The 12,107-nt window shown below is 44.6% G+C and overlaps 1 protein-coding gene across 3 annotated transcripts in view; it reads left to right on the top strand.

The window, feature by feature from the left end:
- LOC134354319 (tetraspanin-18-like) overlaps positions 1-12,107 on the top strand; it is a 328,944-nt gene that overhangs the window by 77,253 nt on the left and 239,584 nt on the right. For 2 of the 3 annotated variants that reach the window (XM_063063252.1, XM_063063250.1), the window contains exon 2: positions 8,734-8,887. The exons of the other annotated variant lie outside the window; for it this stretch is intronic. The gene's annotated coding sequence lies outside the window, so the exon portion shown is untranslated. The remainder of the gene's footprint in view (positions 1-8,733; positions 8,888-12,107) is intronic. 3 annotated transcript variants of the gene reach the window in all.

Raw genomic sequence — 12,107 nt, 5'->3', positions numbered from 1 at the left:
CGTAGATTAGGGGACCCATTCGTCAAGCACCTGCACTCCATCCACCACAACAGCCAGGATTTCCTGGAGGCGACCCATTTTAATTTCATTTTCCATTCCCGTTCCGATATGTTGGCCCACGTTCCCCTATGCTGCTCTGGTGACACCACATCAGGTTGGTGGAACAACACCTCATTATCTGTCTGAGAAGCCTCCAAGCTGATGGCATTAAGATTGAGTTCTCTAACTTATGATAATTTCTCACTCCTCTCCTTTCTTTCTTTATCAATTCCCCATTCTGATGCCCCTCTAAGTCTTTCTCTTCTTCTCACCTGCATATCAGCTCCCTCTGGTGCTCTTCCTCCTTCCCTTACGCCCATGGTCCAATCTCTGCTCCTATCAAATCCCTTCTTCTTCAACCCTTTACCTCTGTCACCTATCACCTACCAGCCTTTTCTGTCATCCCCCGCCCCCTCATCTTTCCCCCTCACCTGGCTCCTTCACCTCTGACCTACCAACTTGTACTCTCTCCTCCCACCTTCTTGTTCTGGTTTCCTCCCCCTTCCTCTGCAGTCCCGACGAAAGGTCTTGGTCTGAAATGTAGACTGTATATTTCTCTGCATTGATGCTGCTTGGCCCACTGAGTTCCTCCTGCTTTTTCTGCAGAATCGTTTGTGTTTAGCACCTGTTTCAATACTGTGCAGCTACATAAATCAAAATGAATCAGCTGTCTGCTTTGTACTTCATGTGTTTCTTCGGGAGTTATCTGAATATAGCAGATATTAATTCAAGCAAGAACCAGAATTCAGTTCTTATTGTAAAATGCAAGCAGTAAATTGAAATTAAATGCACTGGCTGGCCCACAGATATGGTTTGTAAGATGGTGACCATGAGACTTTTGCATGGGTATGAGTCAAACGTTAGAAGAACGGGGTTGTGTTAATTGGCCCACATTAAACCAGGCAATATGTCACTTGAGATCAGGCTGATAGACCAGACAGATGTTATCAATTAACACATCAAATATGGTCATAGGTATCAGCAATCAATAGTTTTTGTGTACTCAGAGACAGTCCTGACAACATTAATTTTGGTGTCTGGCTCTCTGTCATCAGAAGTTTCAGAATATTTTTCTTCCAATAAAGGTGTCTGAACCTTCGGAGATGTCTTATCAATTACAATGTGCTTTCACTGGAAATATGTCCCTCAAAGGAACCATTTGACAACGCAAAGTATGGAAGTAAACAATGTCATTGTAACTATTGAAATTGTATTGATTCACCTACCTTTCATCTTAAAGTATAAATATGTGATGTACCTTTAGGTCTATGAGCCTCTACAAAGAGTGTCTTCAGGATGATGCCTGCTTGTGGTTGTAGCCCCCCCTGGCCACCCTCAGGGTCACTCGGCTCGCTGTCGTGTAGGGAAACAGCCTCGGCCCCGGCAAACTGGGTAATTCGTTTGTGTGGATGCTGTGTGAGGTACCCCACCCCGCCCAAATAACAGACAATACACCAGATGCAATTAAATGATATACAATTTATACATATTACTGGAACTATATAATTAAAAGAGAATAAAATATAAACGGAAAATAAAAGGCGCCACACTTATCAAAGTTCAATCTCTTTGTGCACAAAAACTGTTGGAGCTCAAGGACCTCCTTCTTCACCCTGCGACCCCCTCGGACCACCTCAACCAGCCGCCTGGGACCAACAACGGTGGTCGACCAGACGCTCCACACGAGTCCGTCTCCGTCTCCTCGCCGAACGTCCCGCTCGGGGTCCGACCCCGTTAGCGGACTCACAGCACCTCGTCCATCCTCTGTCTCGCTCTTCCACCTTCTGCCCCAAAACCCCGCGCATACAGTATCTTCAAATACACCAAAACCATAACAACTATCCCAATTGGTTATTAACGTATTTCTTATCACCCTCTAACCCACAACAAGCTGCTAGCGCAAACTTTCTCAGTGTTTAACACAACAAAGCCGCATTCCCCAGATTAACATAACAAAGACGCCATTTTAATTAGCCTCCGCAGTAACATAAAAATCGAAACCCCCTTACATGGCGATGAATAAAGAGTTCTACATCTCCAGCTTCAGTGTCTCTCTGGTGACTTTGATCACAGTCCAACAGTGCTAATTATTTGCCTAGTCAGCAATGGATGACAGCAATGGTCTGGGTGTGGGTTGGTACTGCAACATAAACTCGTAAAGGTACTGTACAGTAGAGGTTAGAGAGTGTGAGACTGTCCTTCTCGCAATAATCTACACTCCAGTGGATATGGTAATGTACCCAGCTGGTGTGGGGTTCTACCACAGTAATTTGTTGGGCACTATGCTGTGATGTTTTTTTAAATTTTATATCGAGATACAGTGCCGACAAGCCCTTCCAGCCCAATAAGCTGTGCTGCCCAGCAAACCACCTGTTTAACACAAGCCTAGTCACAGGGTAAATTACAATTAGCCTACTAACCGATACATGTGTTGTGGGGGGAGCCCGAGCACCCGGAGGAAACCCATGTGGTAGTGGGGAGAACACACAAACTCCTTACAGATGGCGCTGGAATTGAACTCCAAACTTCGAAGCCCCAAGCTGTAATAGTGTCATGCCAGCCGCTACACTACTACTGAGCTGTGAGCTTTGGTCGTGGTATTGTACTACCGTGCTGAACTGGCTGAGTATTACAGTGGTAAGCCGGAGGTAGGAAGCTACCGAAGCAGACTGCTGTGCTTGGAATTGCATTGCCATAACAATCTATATGTGGGACTAAATTGATGCAGGGCATCTTTTGTTGAGTATAAAATGAATTGAAAATGGGTTTGTCTTTTAAAAGAAGAATGATTTTTTGTATTTTTCTGCGGAATGTATCAGCCCAATATTACAGAAGCCAAGTAGCTACCAAACTGTGGCCACCCGTGAGAACTGGCTCCTCTGGGAGTGTACAGAATGGCTGTTGTGAAAGGAGAAGAGAAAGGGCCCCACTGAGAGAAATAATCAGCACACATTGGATTAACTTATTCAACCTGCGATGTTACCAAAATGGTTCCCATGCATCAGAGACTTTTGTATATCAAGCAGCTTGTTTTTGCTGTTCAATTTTTTTCCATAATACACTCAAGATATTTAACAATAATCGTTTGCAGACACGGTGAAAGGTTGTCTCCAGTAACCAACCAATGAGACTGTCAGTCCCCACTAATAATTGAATAAAGCACTAAATGCAATAATTGAATAAAGCAGTTGTATCTTCAATGAGTCTGCCAGATCTAAACTGTTCACTTATCCCTATTGATTAATATGTTTTGTCTCCACTCTGGTGCCTGACCTTGGCTCTGTTTTACAGATGTAAGCATTGATGTTTAAATGGACTTTAACTGAGGTTGTGGCATTCAGTTGCTTCAGCAGATGCATGCGGTGATATGCTTTCTCGATCACTGTATTAGTGTGAAGGGATTGCGTGAGGTTGCTGCTGATGTGGATGTAAAGGAAGTTGAAGCTGGTAACTATCATTACCACAGCTCCATTGATGACAGAGTTGTGTTCACCATCCCCTACCCATTCCCCTCCCCCCCACCCACTCCCTTAGGCCTTAGGTCAACAACCAGCCCTTTGGCCTTGCTGATGTTTTTGTCTTGACACCACGACACAAGGGTCAGGTAGCCATTGTGTGGGCCACACAGTAAAGATGCGCAAAGTGCAGAACAGGGGACTAACCACACAACCGCTGGGAGCACCTGCACTGTGGGTGAGGGTGGGTGGAGGGACTGACTGAGGCCAGCTGTTCAGGATGTCTAGAAGCCAGTTACAGATTGAAGCCCTGAGGCTCAGTGGCTGAATTTGGAGATCAGTTTATTTGGTATTATGGTGTTGAAGGCTGACTTGCGATCAATAAATACTAACCTAACATTTGTATTTTTATTGTTGAGTTAAGGGAGATGCTGTCCTCCGTAGACCTATTTTCCATGTGTTCAGTTTGCAAGGAGTCCAGCTATCTGGGAGATTCGCGCAGATGTAGGCCATTACTCATCCTTTGAAGCACTTTACTCTAATCATTATTGCAGGCACTGGTCATTAGTAGTTGAAACAAGACACTTTACTGTTCTTAGGGCTGTTTCTTTGTGGTCTTTGTTTCTGACTGCAGCTTTCCAAACTTGCCCCTCTCCCAACTGCCCTATCCATCCCCCCTTCTTCATCCCCTCTCCCTGTCACTCACCTCTCCCCTCCCCTCCCTTCTTCACACTTTCAGAGCCCGGTATAATGTTTCTCCAAAGAACCTGATGTGAGATTCTTTCAAGAACATTGTCCTAATGCAGAATATGCCCACAGGCCAAATGCTGAGGAGATTCTAAATTTAAAGTTCAAAGTTCAAAGTAAATATACGTTACCATATATAACCCTGTGATTCATTTCCTTACAGGCATACCAAATAAATCCATAACAGAATAATAACGTTCAGAGAGTCAATGAAAGACCTCACCAACGTGGGCATTCAACCAGTGTGCAAATACAAAAAATAGAAATAATAATAATAATAACTAAATAAGTTATAAATATTGAGAACGTGAGACGAAGAGTCCTTGAAAGTGAGTCCATTGGTTTTGGGAACAGTTCAGTAATGGGGTCAATGAAGTTATCCCCTTTGGTTCAAAAGCCTGATGGTTGAGGGGTGAGAACTGTTCCCGACTGAACCTGGTGCTGTGAATCCTGGGGCTTCTGTACCTCCTTTCTGGTGGCAGCAGTGCGAAGAGAGCGGGTCCCTGTTGATGGGTGCTGCTTTCCTGTGACAGTGTTTTGTGTAGATGTGCTCAGTGGTGGGAGAGCTTTATCCACGATGGACTGGGCCGTATCCACTACTTTTGGTAGAAATTTCCATTCAAGGGCATTGGTGTTTCCATACCAGCCTGTGATGCAACCAGTCAATATACTCTCCACCACACGGCTATAGACATCTGTTAAAGTTTTAGATATCATGCCGAATCTTAGCAAATTCCTAAGCCGCCATGCTTTCTTCGTTAATGCACTTATGTGCTGGGTCCAGGACAAGTTCTCTGAAACAATAGCACCGGGTGCTGACCCTCTCCACCTCTGATCCTCCGATGAGGAGGGGTTCATGGACCTCTGGCTTCCTTCTCCTGAAGCCAATAATTAGCTCCTTGGTCTGTCTAACATTGAGTAACAGCTTGTGGTTATGTCTCCACTCAGCCAGATTTCCATCCCCCTCCAATACGCTGATTCATCACCACCTCCAATTCGACCTACGCTGGCGGTGTCGTCAGCAAACTTGAAAATGGCTGGAGGAGCCGAGTGGCAAACACCTGCTCCTCATTTGTATCACCAGCTTTCAAAGTCTGTCTATCAACTCTTATTTAATTGCTAACCTGGGCTTGCCTCTTCCTGCCAGTTTGCCTTGCCATTTGTAACACCTACCGGGCAGCATTGTAGTGACCATAGTTACTGCATGGAGTCTATGGAGGTCTGCGACGGGCTGAGGTGTGTGCAGAGCTCTCTGAGGTTTTTCGTGTACATCCTATACTGCCCACCGTTGCACTGATGATGCTTTCCATTTCCCACATATGTAGCTGATTAGAGAGCGAGGCTGGAACCACACCAGCACCACCTCACAAAGCCTGCCCAAGCACATACCAAAGGCTGAAAATGTCAACTGTCAGCCCGAATAAATGGGCCTAGTTTATTTGAAGTACTCTGAATTGGATTTGCTTCAGGAAAATGAATTCCAAGGTTAAATTGGCATTGTCTCATATCTGAAATGACCAGAGGCAGAAGTCAGATTGCACAACCTGTGATTTCATTGCCATCTGTTTTTTCTTTCATTAAATTTTAACTTCAGTATGCATTGCAACATTAATGGGAAATTACAGCTAAAGTAATTGTAAATTTTACACTGATATATTGACATCATTGCATCAACCACTTCTTAAGGTGATTCTGGGCTGATCTCTCATCGTCAGCCCTTTTCAAAGCTACTTGACATTGGGTAGACTCACTGGATCTCTCACCATCATCCTGCTGATCCAGTCCTTTTCCTGTCCCGCCTGTCACAGCCAATGCTTTCTGTGCCTACTCCTGCCTTGATCTAACATTGTCCCCTCTTATTCCCCATCTGTATAAGCTGTTCCTAGGTGACATCTGTTACAAGACGCACCCAAGTGCACCAGCTTCTGGGATTCAGATGCTCTAACTCTCCGGAGTATGGACAGCTGGCGTGGCCCCTTTAAAGGTTCAGGATGGTCCCACTGATGGGCAAACATGTTTTGGGCATCAAGAATTGAATATTTAAAGAGCACCTGAACTGAGGTTCAGTGCTCAATCGTAAGTCTAACTAGAGATATCGCATCGTACTTGTCTTTGCTCAGTTCTCCATCCAGTTTTATTCCGATTATAGCCTCGGATGCTCCAGCATTTGGGTCCAAGCCATCCTCGTCAAGGACTCTTGTCACAACATCCCATTTAGTTTCTGATGTGTACTCCTGGTACCAGCTCTATTTCAGATCCTGAGAAGGCTCAGGAAACTTGGCATGTCCACAATCACCCTCAACAACTTTTGCAGATGCACCATTGAAAGCATTCTTTCTGAATGCATCACATATGCTGCTCATCCCAAGACTGCAGAAACTGCAGAGAGTTGTGGATGCAACTCATTATGTCACAGGAATCAGCCTCCCCTCCATGGACTCTGCCTACACTTCACAACCGTTCAGGAAAGCAGCCAGCATAATCTAACACTCTACTTACCCCTATCATTTTCTCTTCTCCACCCGCTACCCCACCTACCATTGGGCAGAAGGTAAAAAAGCCTGAGAACATGTGCTTCCAGCCTCAAGGGCAGCTTCTATCCCACCGTTAATAAGACTCCTATACAACAAAGCTGCATTCTTGATCTCTTAATTGAACTTTATTTGTGTACCCGCACTGCAGTTTTGGTGGAACTGTAATACTATATTCTGCATTCCTTGTTGTTTCCCTTCTGTACTATCTCAGTACACTTCTTGATGGAATGATATGTCTGGATAGCTCACAAACAAAGCTTCTCACAATATCTTGGTACATGCGACAATAGTAAACTATTTACCCATTATCAACTCTCCCATGGTCTCTGAGCTGCCACATTGTCAGCCAACGATGGGTAAGCTGCATTTCCCCCCAAGCAAAGCAATTGTTTCCAGATCCCATCACAAATTCTACGTCTAGCAATGACATCCTTTTCCTTGGCACTTGACTGAGGCTACACCTCAACGTTCACAGTCTTTTAACACAAGCACAAGAAAATCTGCAGATGTTGGAAATCTAAGCAATGCACCAAAATGCTGGAGGAACTCAACAAGCCAGGCAGCATCTACGGAAAAGAGTAAACAGTCGACATTTCATCAGGACTCAAGACAGAGGTGTATTTCTGACCATAAACCTCCTCCACAAACAATACTATCTCCTTCCATTTCCATAACATCACCTGATTTGTTCATACCTTATCTAATCCACCACTAAAACCTATATCCATGACATCCTGAATGTCTCCCATCTTTACCATGGAGAAACAAATTCAAAACTTCAGCACCCAGATCCTAACTCTCAGCCAGTTTTCCTCAGTCAACACTTATGGACCCATAGCTGGTTCCAGAGCACCTATGCATTGATCTTAAAACTCGAATCACCTTGTTCAGTCTTTCTGGTTCAATAGCTCAATGGTTCCATTTAGTATCAGGGAATATCAGTACACAAGCTGAAATTCCTACTCTCTACAGACATCCACAAAACAGAAGAACAACTCCAAAGAATGAATGACAGGAAAAAAAATGTAAAAATCCCATACACAGGCAGCAGCATAAGCATGAGTCCTACTCCTCCATCTCCCCGCACCGACTCCAGCAGAAATCATCAGAGTCCAGCACCCATCATCCCTCTTAACTTCCTCCAGCTCATCATCGTTGAAAAATCTGTGAACCTCCAATTCACAATTGTGGCATATTCCAATCTTACTTGTGTTTGCATTGTGAGATGCCTTGAGCTGGCACAGCTAAGGTTCAAGGAGATAGAATGCAGGAAATGGCTACCTAGTTAATTTAGCAACTGTCATTAGGAAATTGTTTGAAGTACAGGTGTCCCCCGCTTTTCGAGCGTTCGCTTTACGGAACCTCATTGTTACGAAAGACCTACATTAGTTCCCTGTTTTCGCTAACAGAAGGTGTTTTCACTGTAACAAAAAAAGGCAGCGCACAGGAAAAGCAGACGCGAAAAAAAAACCCAGCACACCCTGAGCAGCAGCTCTCCCCGAGAACGCATTCTCGCCGGCATTGCTTAAACACTTGCCTGTGAGCAGCTATTAGCAAGATGGTATCGGAAAAGCCTAAAAGAGCTCGTAAGGGTGTTACGTAAAACTAGACATAATTAAGAGTTTTGATCGTGGTGAACGAAGTAAGGACAAAGTGAGTTTGGCTTGTGGAAGATGATGAAGATGATGTTGAAGAGGTTTTGGCATCCCATGACCAAGAACTGATAGATGAAGAGCTGATGCAATTGGAAGAGGAAAGGATAACAATCAAAACCAAATGCAGTAGTGAACGGGCTGCAGACAGATAACGATTTGCGGAGAATGCAGCGGTAACTGGGAGGCACACAGTACATCTTTAAGAGGCGACGCAATTGGCAATCACCTCTGATCTGGGCCGACATTTATGTGCCGAGCAGCACCTAATTAATTAGCTTGTTTATTTCGGCTTTTTTCTTAAAGATGTGCCGGGTGCGTCCCGGCTACCACTGGACCTCTGCATTCTTCGCGGATCGGTATCGGTTCACTGCCCAGAGGGTGGAGGCCACTGCACCATCCAAACTCCGACTCAGCCTAACATACCACCATCAGTGTGCTCAGCGCTGTCCTAATTCCGGTAAGTGATACTACACTGTACATACATTATTTCTACTTTATATAGGCTGTGTATTTTTACGTGTTATTTGGTATGATTTGGCAGCTTCATAGGTTAAAGGTTACTGAAGAGAGTGGTTTTGCCAAGAGCGCTTGCATGAGATTTTCGCTACGGTGGGCAGTGCAGTAATGATTGTGGAAAAGTATTTCTACTTTATATAGGCTGTGTATTTATCATATCATTCCTGCTTTTACTATATGTTACTGTTATTTTAGGTTTTATGTGTTACTTGGCATGATTTGGTAGGTTATTTTTGGGTCTGCAAATGCTCACGTATTTTTCCCATATAAATAAATGGTAATAGCTTCTTCACTTTACGACATTCCGGCTTACGAACCGTTTCATAGGAACGCGTTACCTTCAGATGGTGGGGGAAACCTGTAATTGTCATCATAGGACACATAGAAAAATTAGAAGCTATCAAACAAAATTGGCATGTTTTGTGGAAGGAACTCCCTTCTGCAATACTACAAGGTCACTCTTCTCCATTGAATCACCTCTTCGCAGGTTGGTCAACAACTTCAATAGTTCAATATTTCTATAGTTCCATTTAATATCAGGATGTATACAATATACAACCTGAAATTCTTGTTCTTCACAGACATCCATAAAAATGAAGAGAGCCCCAAAGAATGGGTGACAGTGAAAACGTTAGCATCCCAAAGACTCCCAAATCCCCCCTCCGCTGCACAAGTAGAAGCAAAACAATGACCCTCCCCCTCTCCTACTTACTTCAGCACAAAAAGCATCAGTACCTTCCACCCACCAAGCAAGCAACAGCCAAGCCCCCAAGAAAGACCATGATCTGCAGTACAACAAAAACTAACCGTTCACCTGACAATTTGACATACCACAGGCTCTCTCTCTCCCTAATAAAGGGACAGAGAGGTGTCACACAGAGAGGGGGAGACATAAACAAAGCAACTTGCTGATTTGCAGTGTTAAACTTTGTTGCATCGGTTTTTTTCCCCAAGTTCTCCGACTCGAGAATCAGCAAGAAACTCTCCCTCACCAATGACAGAAGGAGAGGGAGTGTGTGCTTCACTGAGTACTGAGCCCCCGACAGCCGATCTGCTTTTCTCAATGCTCCGTTTTCTCCTGTGACCCTTCAGCCGGTGGCACCAGCATAGAATCGTTTTGTCCCCAGGGCTGCAAAGACGTGGAAACCCGAAGGCACACTCAACTTCTAGGCCACGTCCTTGGGATTTTGAAAAATGGCTGGCTGTTGAGTCCCAGGAGTGGGTCCCATCACCACAAAGAACCAACGTTTTGACTGTAGCTCCAGGTCAGGGTCTTCGACAGAACCCCATCCACCTCAAAAAGGAAAAAGAGAAGCATTAAAGATAGAAATTAAGCTGTTTCCACAGATGAACTTGAAGAAGTGGCTGTCAAGCATCATTGTAGCTCTGCCTACATCTTCTCAGTAAGGCGATTGATAAGATAATTTATAAGGCTTTTTATTGAATTCATTTAGGGGTTCAATATGAACATTCCTCAGAAGCTAGTAAGTAAACTATCCCCATTCATTCTCAACACCTCCCTCTGTAACTAGATCTTGAACTTGTTGACAGAGAGACCTCAGACAGTCTGTCTGTGTTGGCAGCAACAGGCCACTGCTGTTCACACTGCTCTTCACACTGCTGTTCACACTACTGTTCACACTGCTGTTCACACTGATGCTCACACTGATGGTCACACTGCTGTTCACACTGATGCTCACACTACTGTTCACACTGATGTTCACACTGCTGTTCACACTGCTGTTCACACTACTGTTCACACTGCTGTTCACACTGATGCTCACACTGATGGTCACACTGCTGTTCACACTGATGCTCACACTACTGTTCACACTGCTGTTCACACTGATGTTCACACTGCTGTTCACACTGCTGTTCACGCTACTGTTCACACTGCTGTTCACACTGATGTTCACACTACTGTTCACACTGATGCTCACACTGCTGTTCACACTACTGTTCACACTGATGTTCACACTACTGTTCACACTGCTGTTCACACTGATGCTCACACTGCTGTTCACACCGATGTTCACACTACTGATGCACACTCTAATGGTAGATCCACTTCTAACTACATCATTGCGTATGCTGACGAAATGACAGTCGTTGGCCTCATCAGCAACAGTGATGGGTCAGCATGAAGAGAAGAGGTAGTGCGGCTTGTGGACTGGTGTGAACAGAGCAACTTGAGTCTCAACGTGGACAAGACTAAAGACATGATTGAGGACTTTAGGAAGGTGCAGGCGGAACACACCCTACTCTACATCAACAGTTCATCCATGGAGAGGGTCTGGAGCACGACGTTTCGTGGAGTAAACATCGTGGATGATCTTACCTGGTCCCTCAATGCCACTTACTTATTCAAGAAAGCATAGCAATGCCTCCACTTTCTGAGAAGGTTGAGGCGACAGAAGCTCCCACCCCAATTCTAACCACATTCTACCAGAGCATCAGTGTCCTGACCAGTGTATCACTTTCTGGTATGGGAATTGCAAGGCATCTGACTGTTAGAGCCTGCAAAGGATTGTGAAGACTGCTGTGAGAGTCCCTCTCCCTCCCCATCCAGGGCAGAAGCACTGCATCTGCAGAGCCCTCAGCCCTCCCATCCATCTCACAATCTCTTTGATCTACCATCAGGCAGAAGGTACTGCAGTACAAGAACAGGACTTTTAGGCTGGATTACAGCTGCTTCGCCCAGGCTGTGAGACATGAAACCCTACTCTCACCCAGTGTACAATTTTATCACACCACCATTAGCCGTAATACTGCTGTATATTTAACTTTATGTTGCAAATACACTTTATGCCTACTTCTACATCCGCAGAATACCTTTTCTTTATCTGCTCATACATTATTTTATGTGTTATATGTGATGCATACTCTGCGTTTTGCACCTTGGTCTCAGAGAAAAGTTATTTTGTTTAACTATTGGGGAGGCTTTAAACTAGATTTGCAGGGGGATGGGAACCAGAGTGCCAGAGCTGACAGTGTGGCTGGGGTGAAAATAAATGATGTTAAAAGTTCAAGCAAATCCGCTAATAGAAAGGTTGTGAGTGGTGGTAAAAATCTTCTGAGGTGTATATATTTCAATGCTAGGAGTATTGCGGGGAAGGCGGATGAGTTGAGGGCGTGGATTGACACGTGGAATTATGACATTA

This window comes from Mobula hypostoma, chromosome 11 (assembly GCF_963921235.1).
Source record: "Mobula hypostoma chromosome 11, sMobHyp1.1, whole genome shotgun sequence".
Lineage (NCBI taxonomy): Eukaryota > Metazoa > Chordata > Chondrichthyes > Myliobatiformes > Myliobatidae > Mobula > Mobula hypostoma.
The sequence above is the reverse complement of the archived record's forward strand: the minus strand, read 5'-3'. Positions and strand labels throughout refer to the sequence as shown.